Genomic DNA, 14,578 nt, shown 5'->3' with positions numbered 1-14,578 from the left:
GTTTTTAAATGTAAATAATAGAAATAGGTATATTAATCATCAATCGCTAGTGTTAAGATTATAAAATTGACAGAAAATTACGTAGTTTAGATAAGAATCTTCTTCATTACTATCACAAAATAAGATATAATCATTCAGTATTTAATACGTTAATATATCATTATTTTAATAAAAAAACTTTAGATTAAATCTAACTTCTCCTAAATGTATACCTCTATAATATTCTAATTAATTTTTTTATTATCCTTTTATTATAACTTACTAATTCTCTTAATGCCCGTATTATTAGTTCTCGAAAGGTACTAGAAGTCAGTCAAACTAAGGTACAAATTAACGTGGGTTTGTAGAGCCAAGTTTTGAACTTGTCTCCAGTTTAGCTCTACAACTTACGCACACACGTGCTGCCATTTTTGCCATGTCTCACACTGGAAGAGACTTAAAACCACCGCTGTTGTTTCTTATTAACGCGCCAGAGACATTCTTGCCATCTGCTTCCATTTACATTTGCAGCTACAAAGAAAACTACTCCGGGGCGAATAAAACGCGTCGTACCTAGCTATCGTCCGGTTTTAGATGGGCAGTAAACGCAAAGAGCTTTTTTTCCATGGGACTTGCGCTGCTCTCTACGTCGCTCTTTCTCTATGTGCGTTTGGTGCCGATGACGGAGGGTTCGTTACATCCGATAAATTCGACCCGCGCGACGTATGATGCAGAATTATGTGCAAACTCGCCTGGCATCGAGATCGCCTGTCATAACTAATAACGAGAAACGACGTGTGTTCGGGCTATAAATGTCGATCGATCGTTTTACTGGCGCGCTCTGCCGTATCTAGTATCTATCCGACAGTAGCGATATTTCCCGGTCGTCATCGTCAACCGATTTCCATTTGCCGCCATTGAAAAAGATAGCGTATACGCGTGTCATTACAATGAAATCTGGCGCACGCTGGATAATAATGCCGAGTGCTTTATAGCCATCAGAGGCGCATCCATCATATCTGCAGCACATTTGTAATCCAATGCAGGTCTCTAATGTGCGAATAAATTCTGAAGCTGCATCGACGTCGAATATACTTCCGACCGAGTTCGGGGACGGAGCCGTCTTTTCCTTCAAACTTTGATAGCGTAACCTTTTCATCGTCGATCACGGAACTGCTCCCAACCTCAGAGAAAGTTTTAACCGACTTAACGTCAACATCGAGATCAGTAGGCAAGAGGTAATAATAACGTCAAACGGTCCATGTATTCGTCCCATAAACGTCCGGTAACGGTAAGCCAGACTATAACGTCCGTCTATGGCATCCATTCTAACGAGGCTTACGCGGTGTAAGTCCAGTTATATTGATGCCGAGTTCAAGGGCGTATTTGCATTTCCTTGGAACTACCACCGACGGCTTGGTTGCCAACGTGAATCAATTTCAAACCCGTCACTTCCGACGCCAAAGTTATCGATCGAACAGCTTCGATAGAAACAAGAAGGGGGAAAAACCAGCATCCAATAAAAAAAAATATACAAAGAGAAGGAGAAAGAGAGAAAAGGAGAAAGAAGAGAGACAATCTAGATTGATCATATAATCGTTATGCTTTTAGGGAGGAAACAGTACCCGTCAGGAGATTTGTAGCGAGGGCGGTACAGTTACAAAAGAAAAATAACAAACACATCAAACAAGAAATATCAATGGAACAAAATTTATTGATTACCATTGTTGCGATATGTTGAACTGATGCTGACGGCTTTTATAATAATTATTATATACGTTATATTCCACCTGCACAGGTGTAAATTACTTTAATCTCGATTTACCTTTTTCTATATCTTCTTCTAGTTCTAAGAATTAGAAAAAGATAAAAAGTAAGTTAAACCGAGCTTAAAGTAATCTACATTAAAGAAGTAAGTTAAATATATCAAAAAGTACGTTAAATACATTAAAAAAGAAAGTCAAAAGTAAGTTGAACCGAGATTAATGTAATCATATCATTCTACATTGGAAATGAAGATTAGAAATCTTGAAATGATAATGTAACAAAGTTGCATTAAGAGATAACTTCACATTATAGCGATAAAAAAAGAATTTATATGTCAAATATCAAGAGAATTAATCAGCAACGATAATTCCATGATTATAAAAATAAAAAAAATTGGACGGTTATCTTTGAAGGAACATCAAAATCGCATATTATAGTAAAAAGAAAATATCATTATAGTAAGTATTTTTTGCGTGCTTTAAACATAAAAAATCTTATATTATAAAATGTTTATACAAATACGATAAAATAAAATCTTCATGATAAAAGTTGCGATGGCATAAGTCGTATGAGTGAAGGCTCTTGCGTAAACTTGAGATTAGATAACAACTTGCATTCGGACCATTTCTGGGCAAAGCCATTTATTCATTTATTATTATCATCGTCAACTGCACTTTGAAATTTAAAATATCAACAGAATTGTATACAAATATGTATTACAAATTTTTCTTTGTCTACCTACATATACAAAAAAAATTAGTATCAAATCAACAATTCATTGTTTCATATATAAACAAGAATTTAAATCTCTTTGAAAGAATTTATAATTAAAGGGATATAATTTGCTTATATAAAGAAAATTTGTTACTTTATGTAAGCAAATTATGTCCGTTTAAGATTATAAATACTTCTTTCAAAAAGATTTGATACTAATTTTTTTCTGTACATTGCTATAAAGCACGCTATAACATTTAAAAAAATATGTTCCAACAATGTTATTATTTAATATTATGAATCAAATAAAAATTAAAAATATAAAATATAAAAAATTACTATAAAATAAGAAAACTTTAGAATATTAAATCTTTTATTCTCAAATTACTTAATACCTACAAAAGAGTTCATTTTCGTACATAACAACTAAACACCAAATATATTCTGACATAAAAATATTTAAAGATTTTTCTACGCATCATTTTTATTGTGTACTATAGATAATAATTATTGCAACTGTACATAATAATTTTTTTATTAAAACGTATTATAATAAAACCTTCACATTTATCAAAAAAAAAGTTTTTTTACCTTTCTTTTAACTTTAATAAATTTATTTAAAATATTTTAAAAAAGTTGTAATTCTGCATTCTCTTATTGCATTTATGATAACCTTGGTCATCAATCGTAAACAACCGGCAACAAACAAACACGATACTTCATATAATAACACATACATTGGTACATACATGTTTCGATATTTAAAAACTTCTTAATAGATAAATTTTTAAATATCGAAATACGTACTATCTACACAAGTGTAAAATCTTTAAAGTTATTTGTATAAAAATATAAAAAACAAATGTATATAGTATAAATATACTATATAACCAAAATACGTATTATCTATATAAGTCTTTATAGTTATCAGTATAAAAGTATAAATAGTGCTCGATATTATAGTTGCACATTTCGGAGTGATTTCTGAGGCGACCCCTACTGTCCCCCACTATCGTATACTGCTTAACGAAGTTGCCGATCGCGTGTATATCTCAGAACTCGATGTAAAAAAACGTACTGGAACTTGCGCTTTCTGGAAAATTTGACGTAAAAAATTTTCTTTCTTATATAATTTTTATTTTTATAGTTAATCTAAATTTTCTATTATTTATGTTCTGCAATAATATAATTAACAATAATATACAACAAGAATTTAGAGCATAATTTTTTTAAAAAATTTTGTTTAATTTCTGATAATTGAAATTATCAGAATTCTAATTATCGTATATTATTGTTTTACTTATATTATTACGGAATATAAATAGATACAGCACAAAGAAGTTTGCAAAAATATTATTATAATATTGCATCAACGTTGTAACATTGCTGCAAGTTCTGTGCTATATGGAAAATTTAGTTTAATTTAATTACTTTCTAAATCTAGTAGAGTGAAAAATCACTCGAAAAATTGTACAGGCTTAATTTTCACTCTTTTAGAGTGACAATTTTTACTCCATGAGATTTAGAGATTACTAATCAAAATTTTTTTATATATATGTAAAAAAGAAAAATTTTTTATGACAAAATCGAAACGTAAGATTTCAATATACTTTTCACATCGGGATTTAAGGTATAACGTCATACGTACGCGCGTTCGCCGATTGACGGTTCGATCGTCAAGTTGTGATCGATAGTAGGGAAACACCTCAGAACCCTTATTTCGTTCACGTCTTTTTGTGCTTAACGATAATTGTCGGTGTCGTTGCGCTGATATTTCATATGGTAAAAAGCTGCGCAACAATAACGATAACTATCATTAAAAAAAAGCGTATTCAGAATTGGAGCCCAGAAATCGACGAAATGTGCAACTAATTATGAGAATTTATAAAGCATTAGTACACATAGTATAAATACATATCGAAATACGTACTATTTATATACTGAAAAAAAAGTTTCTTTATGTTCAAGTACATACATTTATTTTAATATCATTACATTGATTTAAGTAAATATTAACCAATACAAAATAATTTATTTTTAAACTTGAGAAATATTTTTTTAAATCAAGAAAATAATGTTGAAATAAATATATTTAAGCACAAAAAACTTTTTCAATGTACTGGTGTTCAGTCTTTGCAGTGATCTGTATAAAGGTATAAAAAACTAGTACGTATAGTACAAATGCATATTGAAATATGTGCTATTCACACAAATATAAAGTCTTTACATTCAGCTGTGTAAAAATATAAAAAACTAGTATATGTGGTATATGTATATAGTTTTCACTCCTTTTGTATTCACAGAAAATATAAGCCGTGGTCCCGATTGATGCTACGAATGCGAAGTTTGATTGACTAATCTGAACACAGATTTTACAAATTGATCAATCAAAAAAAGTGCTCCGAAGCATCAAATGGACTGTAGCCACAGATTGCAGCAGTTGAATTTTAATCCATAATATGCAGCCATATGTAATGAAAGAGTTAAAACTTTGACTTCTATAACTTATGTTTACTTTTCAGGTCAATCTATCTAGAAAAAAATTATCGGAATTATGCTCCAAATATAAACAATAATCAATCTTTAAAACATTTTTAATTCCGATTATTTCTCACAATTAGATCGTTTATTTGTCAAGCGCAAGGAGACATAATTCATAACGACTTACCAATGCATGAACAGAAACGTGGAACAAGTCGGGATAACAGAATCAATTGTTGAAACGTTGTATCACCCGTTCTAAGGATCTGATTTGCTCTTGATAAAGCCACCATTAGAGCACGAACACAATCGTTAATTGTCAGCAACAGGTGACGTCGGCCATACCCACGCTGACATTTGAGTCACACGCGGAATGTTCGTGGTACACGCATGTTCGTATGCCCACATGCAGAAGGCACTCCGTTAAAAACAGCGCGAATTACAGACCGCACTCGAAGGCATTCCGAAACGATTCCTGCGCCAGCTAGGCGCAGTTAGTTCGAAATCACCCACGTAACGCTGCGATAAGCCGCAACTGGGCAAAGAACTCGGGAGCATGTCACCAGCGCAACGCGGCATTAACGCAACATTATGTCGCTGCGAGATCAATTAGCCGTGCATTTATCAGGACGTACCTACCAGGCCCTTTGGGCTCGTTAACAGCACGTATGATACGATCAATACCGACATCAAGCCTATTGACGGTTTTCGGCGACACGATTCATGGTCGGATCCGTCGAGTTTGCGACAAAATTACTGAACATGTAATCGCCATTGAAAACTTCACGGGGACGGGCTTTCATGTCGACGATGCACGTCCGCTGCATATACACTCGCGCACAAACACACACAGACACGCACACCTATAAGCACAAATGCACACTCATATGCAACTGCACTTCGCGATTATCTCGTAAATGCATAAGTCGGGGATAAGGCCGCGCAAAATCTAACAAATGGAAAGACAACTGGCGATAGAAAGTCAACGCGGACGAGCAAGGGAAACGCTCCAGAAGCGAGCAAGGTGAACATAAACCGTTTGTGTTGCCTGCTAAGGCTAGTTTTGCGACGTTATCGCGCCACGACCGTGTACATGTTTCTACGCATGTGATGCAAGTTTATCCCCGCCTTTCCACTGCTTCTCTTCCACCACTAAACGTCACAGTTTTACGATATGTCCGACCGTCTTTCTCCTTTTTTCATTTGGTCTTCCACCACCACGAGACATCTACTACTATCAAGACAAATGACACTTTCACGTTTTTGCCTTCCTCGTTATCGGTTTAATGAAGTATTGTATAAATGTAAAAGAAACACGGCAGAAAATCGAAAAAAGAATAATAATCGCTTGCTAAAAATATTGCTACTAAATGGTATAACCGCGTATGATCTCAAAAACAGAAATGTTCAATTTTAAGATATTAAAATGTTTTATTTCTGTCTTCGTTTTTTTAAGCACTTAAAAATGTTCTTGTTTTAAACGATGAAAAGATTTAAATGAACGTTTTACACTAAAACGTATAAAATCTTTTAACAAGCTTTAAATATTTTAGTGTTTCAAATTTGAACACTGTTTAAAACATTTTTAAGTACTTAAAAAATTAAGATAGAAATAAAACGTTTTAACATGTTAAAATTAAACACTATTTTTTTAGTGCAAACTGTGCTCTGCTAATGATTGGTTTAATCCAATGAAGCGAACGTGTTAGTACGTGTATTTTCTGGATTGTGTACAAATTATATTATATGTACAAGATTTTGCAAATCTCTCTTGTATATTATATGCTCTCTAAATTCTTTGAAGTGGAAATGCAGCCAATGGCCGGATTTTCACTTTTTCAGAGTGAGATTCCACTTTAAAGAATTTAGAGAGTATTTAACTGTAACTATTACATAATTTATTGTACATTATCATATGTTATGAGTTTGTACAATATCTAATTAGTCTTGTAAATATATATACACGATCAATAAATAATCGCAAAATCAATAAAAAATACATTAAATAAGAGGTAGTGCCATTTCTCTATCGAAGCGGATCTTATTCAGTAATATTTTTTTATCAATTATTAACTCTCTGTGAAGAGACTAACGATTTTTTTAACGCTTTCCTAATTCAACCAAATTGTTGATATCCGATTGTCTTTAAAAGGATTTTTAGGCTTCAAGAAATCTAAAAAATTCCGGTACATTCTTTCCACAAAAATACAATTTTACAATGATATAACCAGAAATGTTTTTCACCTATTTTTGCCAAATTTGGGGCAGTGTCAGCAAACTTTCGTTATTGCACTAAAAAAGTCATAACTTTTTATATATCTGTAAAAAATCCTTTCTTACTTCAAATAATCGAAGATTAGTAATATACAATAATGTAATGGCCCGCTTCAAAAAAGTATTATTATTTAACATAAAAATCAGTAACTTTGATTTATATAAAATAGGCAAAAAAAACAGAAAATCGAAAAAAATTGCTTTTTGCCAAAAAATAAGTATTATATCAATAAAATTTTAGAAGTTTTTTATCACATTTCTGAAAAGTCGAAATTTCATCATCTCTTCCTCGTTATGTCACTCATCTTCGATTTCCTCCTCTCTGTCAATTTCATTGTCTAAAATTTCGCCGTAAAATAAATTTTGCTTGCGTAAAGAAGACAGAATTTCTTCTGCAGAACGTTCTTTCATCTCAAATATGAATCTGTTTTGAATTTCTATATTTATTAAAATAAAAATAATTTTTTACTTACATAACGTATCAAAATAAAAACTAAAAATAACAAAATACATGATTCATACTTATATAAAATATATTTATTTAAAAACAACTTTGACAGTCCAACCGGGTCACTGACAGCACATGCTCGATTTTCACCTGTCGCTGTACAAAATACGACTATGAAATACCACATTATTTGATCTCACTATTAATAATGTTTTTAACGAAAGAGAGCCAATCTTTTCTGTCTAACAAATAATTCAAAATTAAAAATACCTGGGTTTTCTAATGCTCGGATCATGGAGGATTAAATATATTTTTCAGTTCTATAAACTAGTTACTGATATGATTATCAAACTTAAAACGCAAAAGTTTAAGCCAAAATTAAATAATATCTGAAATCTTAATTTAGTCCTTAAATTTAATAACGATAAGCATCTTAAGAAACTATAAACTCATTTTGAAAAATATCTCAGCCAGAATTCGACCCTGAATTCTTACCATATCAATAACCTAAAGACAACTCAAAACAAGAATCAAAGAGCACAAAAACATAAAATTAAATTCGTAAACACTCGGTTATTTTAGAACATTGACTCGAAGCATCAAACAAAAAATACTCGATGCTTATTTTTATATTTGACGTGCTCGTGAAAAAAAAATTTTAATAATTTTACTTGATAATCTTGACACACACACACACACACACACACACACACACACACACACACACACACACCCGCGCGCATATATATATATATATATATATATATATATATATATAATTGTTCAGTTTAGAATGTTTAAGTACGTTGCTCGATTTTATCAGTTTTTTATTAGATGTCGTTAAAAACAGCAACAATTTTCTTGACATATCCATACATTCAATACTTTTTAACTATTTTTGCCATTCGACGAATAAGTAGAAATGCTTCTTGCTTTTATCGTATTAAATCAATTTGGTTAAATTTGCGATTATATTACTAGTAAAAAATTTTTTTGCGTTAAAAAATTCTTTTATTAATTGGACAATATTATTTATATCAATCATGGTACTTTTTCAATAATTGGATTCAACCCTTTCTTTCTCTCTTTTTGCTATTGAACGAAAAGTAGATGACTGAATTCCAATTTTGATCATGCTGAAGATTTTTATCACAATGATTCATATAATATGTCTGCGTAATAAAATTTATAATTTGATTTGATATGTTCGCGATAACGATTTTTGTTAAAACCATGGTTTATTTAATATTGAATATGAATACTATCGCTAATGAAGACTCCATGCAGTCGAAACGTTCGCTTTAGAATTTGAGATATTGTTTAATGTATCGAATAAAAGAATATTATAATATTTAAAATTGTTAATTTGCTCGTATTTGCTCGTAAGTGATCATTAACTTTATTCTGATTACGTATCAATTCGAGATTGTAGTTCCTTAATGAAAATAGTATGTTTATTAAAAAATTTTATGATGTTTACTTAAATGTTAAATAAATGTTTAATTAAAGTTTTAAAAAAATATTAAATTGTTTATGAAAAAAAATTTAATCATGGAATTGTTTATGAGATGTTTAGGACTATGTTTGATGTCTCCATTTAATAGATATGTTCGAGAATTGTTGTAACATATTTTTAGAATGTTACAAATATTTGGGGGATGTTTTACTAAAATATCCTTTAAACATTTGTAACATTTTGAAAACGCCATACAACACTTTCCGAACGTTTAACTTTTAATACGAGATTATTTTTTCTAAATTCTAGGTATTATGTATAAATGATTTTTGTACAGAACTGTACTACCAAACTACATATTTATTTACTTTTATCTTTAACTTCAATTAATTAGAAGACATGAAAAAACCATTTTATAACAAGACTGCAACAGAGAATCATTATAATATCAATTTCTTAAGTTTCGCTTTATATGTATTCGATTCCGTGCCGATTTTTGTTTACGAAAAATAGAACTGCGTCTCATTCATTTGTCAACGATGCATTCTGTTTACTGAAAATATCTATCTTGTAGATTTGTTTATCAATTGTTTATAAATAAAATGTCAGTTATTCTGATATTGTTGATACACGCTGAAATCAATTACGTGAATGTTTTTCAAAAATTTTTTATCAAGTGTTTAAGTAACATTTAATAATATAGTCTCAAACATATTTTTAAGTGTTTATAAATTTTCATTTGATAAGGAGTTTATCAGGTACATATAACGCTTTTACATAGTACAACCATAAATAAAACTCTTCATAAACAGCGTAACTCTCGATAAAATACAAACAGACAATACAGTCTCACACTAACAATATTCATTAGAATATACTTGTAGTAATAACAATTTTTTAAATATGCTATCTTTAAAAAATTATTATTAAATTTAACGAAATTAATTTACGATATTTCTAACCTCAGATTGTGCGTTTTTAAGTCCGACAACCACATCGGCCTTCGGTTTATATAATTGAAAAATATAGATAAATCCGGTATTTACATCGCGCGAGAATTCATGCCGCAGTAGTCAGAAAAAATAGAAGGAATAAAAGTAATTTTGTTCGCAGCCACTCTGTTATGTGCTTTTATGTGATATTAGTATTGCGTTGTGATTTCAATTTTTTCTGTTAATATTAACAAAACCATCGTGAGTTGAATCAATTTGTCAATGTTGTTTTGAGCAGCGCAGTGATGTACATATAGTAGAGTGTCCCATATTCAAAGTTCCATTATCTGAATATTTAATATCCAAACTTTTCGAATGTTATAACATATTGTAAAATTAATTTTGTTTTTATAAAAAATTCAAGTTTTTTTTTAAATATATAAAGTCCTTTTTGTTAAAAATTTAAATTTCTGTTTGAATAAATAAAATTTAATATAAAAATGTATTTATTCTATTATCCGAAAATTCCCTTATCCGAACAATTTTGTCTCCCTATTATTTCGGATGGGAGGCTCCACTGTATTATAACTTACATAATATGATTACTTTCTTTACAAGAAATTGATTATCTCACTCGTGAGTAATCAAATATCCCATTCCTTTTGATTTATGGCAAAAATGCAAAGGATTATAAAGCTTTCTTTTTCAAATATCAAGAAATAAATATTTTAAAACTTTCTTATAGTAATGAACGATATTAAGTTCCTATTGATATAATTTTGTTTATCTTAAACATAGTAAATAATGCTTGGTTAATTAAATTTTCTATAGCTGTGGCCAAAGTGACTCCATTTAACAAATGTATTGTATATCAAAAATACCTTTTTAATGATTGATATGAAAATATTATTAAGCAAGAGAAATGGCACTTATTTCTCATGTTATTCACGCGATCTAATATCCAACCTATTATTCAATAAAAAATGTCGGTAGTTATAGTTTTATAGATAATAAAAGTATATCTAATTTTATAATTTGCATCTCACCATTTCTTTTCAAAGTTATATATATGCTTCTTGATAATAATCGACTAGTCGCAGGTATCAGGGGATATAAAAAAAAAAAGTGAGTCTATGTAAGGCAAAGTTAAAATACAGCAATAAGTATACCGAAATTTTTGTTCATCACGATAATTATCATAGACCCTAAGCAGTTTACTAACATGAACTACTCCTTTGATCAGAATTGATCATTCAGCCGAGACTGAAATCGAAACTGAAGTTAAAGCTGCAACTAAAGTCTAGCCGAACCTACAATTGAAATTTCAAGTTCTAGCGGTACTGAAACTGTAGCCTCAGTACTTATTTCTCAAAAAATAATGCCTATTTATTGAGAAAAGGTACAATTTCTTTATCTAATCACCGATAAGTAATTAGCTACTTTGTTCACAGAGATTACACAACTTTTACGATTACTCATTGAATACACCATATACCTAGAGGAATTATATATAACGAAGAATTAATAACGAACAGCAATGTGAGTATTCTAACAGCTTCATATGATGCAACGTTACTTTAATGATAAGAAAGGGTAATATGAGTATTATAAAAGAATCTGGGAGAAAACTTACTTAATTTCGTAGAGAATAAATATTTCCAAATTTTCTACAAGTGTACATAGCAATAATATTGATAATGACATCCATCCATACTGCCAGGCGTTACTCACTTTCTTTGCAGAAGTCGCAAATGTGCTCGGAAGATTCCGGATATTCAAATTAATCCATCGACAGCAGCTGAAGCCAGGCGGATTGTACATCATGAGCGTGGCTTAGAGTGGCGCACTCGTGAAACATAGCAGGCGCAAGATAGCGAGAGCAATGTTTCTTGCATCAGGGGAACGTATTGGAGGAGGGGTTTTAATTTAAGGCCGTACATCCGGCGGAGTACTTCGCCGGCTGAGCTCTTTTTATCCGGAATAAATTAACCCGTCAAATAAATAACCTTATCCTACTGGGCGCTGCCGACTGGCTGGTCCTGCCGCCTAATTGGTATTATCCTCCCGCGTTACATTGTCTCGTGCTATTAACGGAGCTACTTTTATCTGCGCTACCGGCCACCCTCAGTCTTATATGAACAACTTGGCGAGGTTTGTTACTATACAACCGCGTTGTGGCTACTTTATTATTACATGATTAAAACTGTTGCTAGTTTAGACATACGTATGTCGCTTAAAGCAACTTTAGGTTTTTTACTTTATATTTAAGTTTAAGAAACGTTTAACGTATAAACTGAAATAAGCTCTGTGCACTAGTAATTTATGTTATGAAGAAGAGAGAAAATATTTAATTTCAGACGAAACTTTCTTCTGGTTTATACATGTAACCTTGATCTATTGCCCTGGTAAAAATTAAAATAAATAAAAGATTGTGTTTATATGTAACTGTGAAAAAAGAACTTTATCGATGGTTACATTGTTTATGAAGAGTGTTTCATTCAAGATTATATGAAATAGAGTGAGATTCCACTCCAAAGAATTTAGAGAATAGAACTTAAATCCAAAGACATTCTGAGTAACACCGTTATCATAAGAATCATTAATAAAAAAGATTAATTTACATACTATACAATTTTATAAAAAAAAAATAGAAAAAATAATACATCACGCAGTGATAGGCAATATACAAAGTAAAACAAATACAGCACGAAATTAAGAGACACCTCACCAATAATCTTAACTTTAACATATGTTATAAAAACAAAGATATTGATCAACATTTTCTTATAAATTAATCGATGGTCTCGTACAGTTTTCGAGGTACACTTACGTAATACACATTTTCGAAATTGTATTATCTTCGTTATATGAAACCGTATGTAGCTTTGCGTGGAAAATCGAAAACTTATGGGAGAGAACAATTATAAACCTCGTTTTGCTCTGAAAATAGGAAGTTGAGTTGGATGGACCTTGCTTCGTGTGGGAAGTTGAAACCATGTGGAACAGTACAATTATGGATCTTGTTTCGCCCTGTAGGCAGGGAATGGGATGAGGCGGATCTGACTACGTATGGGAAGTCGAAACCTACGTGAAACAAATTATGGACCTCTTTTCGCTCCGTAAGCAGGAGGGGAGTGAGATGGACCTCGCTTCGCATGAAAAGTCGAAAATTTATGTGAAACAGAACAATTAAGATCTAATTTCGTTCTGTAAGCAGAGAGGGATAGGATGGACCTCGCTTCGTGTAAAAAATTGTAAACCAATGTGGAATAGTACACTCTTCATTATACACAAGGAGATATTTACCTTTACCTCTATAACATGAGTCAATGCCAAGGTCAAGATGTCCCCTAATGTAAAGATTTATCCAATATGCGAATATTAGTAACAGCAATATCGCTAGTTTTGCATACATAATTCGATTCGTTACCTTCAAATGCTTATAATTTAAAAAATATACAAAAAAAATAATTTTGTTAAAGTATCTAAATATTTTTGGACTAACAAAATAATTGTAAATATGCAGAACGCTCAAGTATGAGCAATAAGGCTGCAAGAGATTTGAGCAGTCAATTTGAGTGTTTTACAAAATTATTTTGATAGCCCAGCTAAATTATTTCAAATCTATATCTAGTGCAACTTTTAAATAATTTAGAAAAACCGTTTTTTCCATATATTATATTTTGTTCTCAATATTTTTTGCTATTAAAATTTTTGTCTTAAAAGGATCTACTTTGAAGCATTATTATGATTTATGAGACATCCTGTATATAAAACTACGATTTTACTTTAATTTTCTTAATTTTGCTGTAAATTTTAATTTTTTAATCTAAGTTTTTCAATGAAAATGTGTTTAATATATGGCAAAGAATATTTCTTTCCTTATTTTCTTTTCTTTTTGAAATTATGCATTCGCTTTCTTACGTTATAATGTGAAATATCAAGAGATAACGTCAAAATTTTTCTGTATTCTCAGGTACCTGTATTATTTCTCGGATTACCAATGAGAACAGTCTCTATTAATTTTAATTTCCGTATCTCTCAGAGGAACTAAATTCGAAATACTGCTAGCAGGCTAAGTTTTCCCAGAGGTACTTCGTTAGAGATAAGGAGATTCCTTGCAAACAAGTTTTTGCCATTCGCTGCAATGAATTTTTCTTAAGTTTATGTGACCTCCATAGAGAAGAATAATATTTGCAAAAGGGGAATTTTCTGCTAATTACGTTAAGAGTATCTTTCGGTTGATACCAGGATATATATAATGATTAAGTATAATAGGAAGAAGATTATTATCCTATTAGAAGGTACTATTAGAGAATAATCGTACAATTAAAGGTATGCAGATCGTTGGAAACAGCTATTAAATATTCAACTACGTCGTATACGTATATATAGTATATACATATATATTAGATTTTTCAATCTTTAACATAATTTCTAATTCTAATTTTTTTTTATTTTAAAAGATTAAATTTTTATTCGACCAAAACAATTAAATATCGTGATATTAAAAATTATAATGCTTTA

General features: G+C 30.8%; 1 protein-coding gene across 2 annotated transcripts in view; it reads right to left on the bottom strand.

Annotated features, from left to right (window-relative positions):
* Positions 1-6,032, bottom strand: part of LOC105193379 (CUGBP Elav-like family member 2) — a 688,840-nt gene extending 682,808 nt beyond the window's left edge. For both annotated transcript variants that reach the window (XM_039450395.1, XM_039450424.1), the window contains exon 1: positions 5,129-6,032. The gene's annotated coding sequence lies outside the window, so the exon portion shown is untranslated. The remainder of the gene's footprint in view (positions 1-5,128) is intronic.
* Positions 6,033-14,578: the final 8,546 nt, after the last annotated feature.

The sequence above is a fragment of the Solenopsis invicta genome, chromosome 1, assembly GCF_016802725.1.
Source record: "Solenopsis invicta isolate M01_SB chromosome 1, UNIL_Sinv_3.0, whole genome shotgun sequence".
NCBI lineage: Eukaryota > Metazoa > Arthropoda > Insecta > Hymenoptera > Formicidae > Solenopsis > Solenopsis invicta.
This window is presented reverse-complemented; position numbering and strand designations above follow the sequence as displayed.